The sequence below is a fragment of the Sinocyclocheilus grahami genome, unplaced genomic scaffold (assembly GCF_001515645.1).
Source record: "Sinocyclocheilus grahami isolate Dianchi unplaced genomic scaffold, SAMN03320097.WGS_v1.1 scaffold483.1, whole genome shotgun sequence".
NCBI lineage: Eukaryota > Metazoa > Chordata > Actinopteri > Cypriniformes > Cyprinidae > Sinocyclocheilus > Sinocyclocheilus grahami.
This window is the reverse complement of record NW_015505662.1, coordinates 501,826-502,368: the sequence shown is the minus strand read 5'-3', so window position 1 is coordinate 502,368 and position 543 is coordinate 501,826.

Genomic DNA, 543 nt, shown 5'->3' with positions numbered 1-543 from the left:
GTGTGTGTGTGTTTGTGTGTGAGACAGCTCAGGCCAGGGAGAGGCTGAGAGGTCTCAATTAATTAAAATACAGTCAATGAAACTAATAATATCTATAAATGAGTTTAAGTTTAAGTACTATGGCAGGCCAGCAACAGTGTGGTCACTAGGGGTGCTGTTGTTTGCAATTCTGTGAGGACATTTCCCGAGGGGCCATGACCTGTACAGGCTGAAATAGACTTATTGGTCCAAACCTTGCCTGTCAAACGGTAAGAGCTTCATCACAAAAAATAATCATACAAATCAGAGACAATGTGCTCTTTAAAAGATGGCCAGGAAATGTCAGATCTTACAGCTTAGAATGAAATGATAAAAAAAACAGGTGTTAAGTTTAGGGCTGGGGTTCTTAACTCTGGCCTTCGAGATTCACTTTACTGAAGAGTTTAGAGTCAACTCTAACCAAACCCACCTGAACAAGCTAATTTAATTCTTCAGGATTACTAGAACATTAAAGGCAGGTGGGTTTGAACAAGGTTGGAGCTGAACTCCTGCCACAGTTCTTGT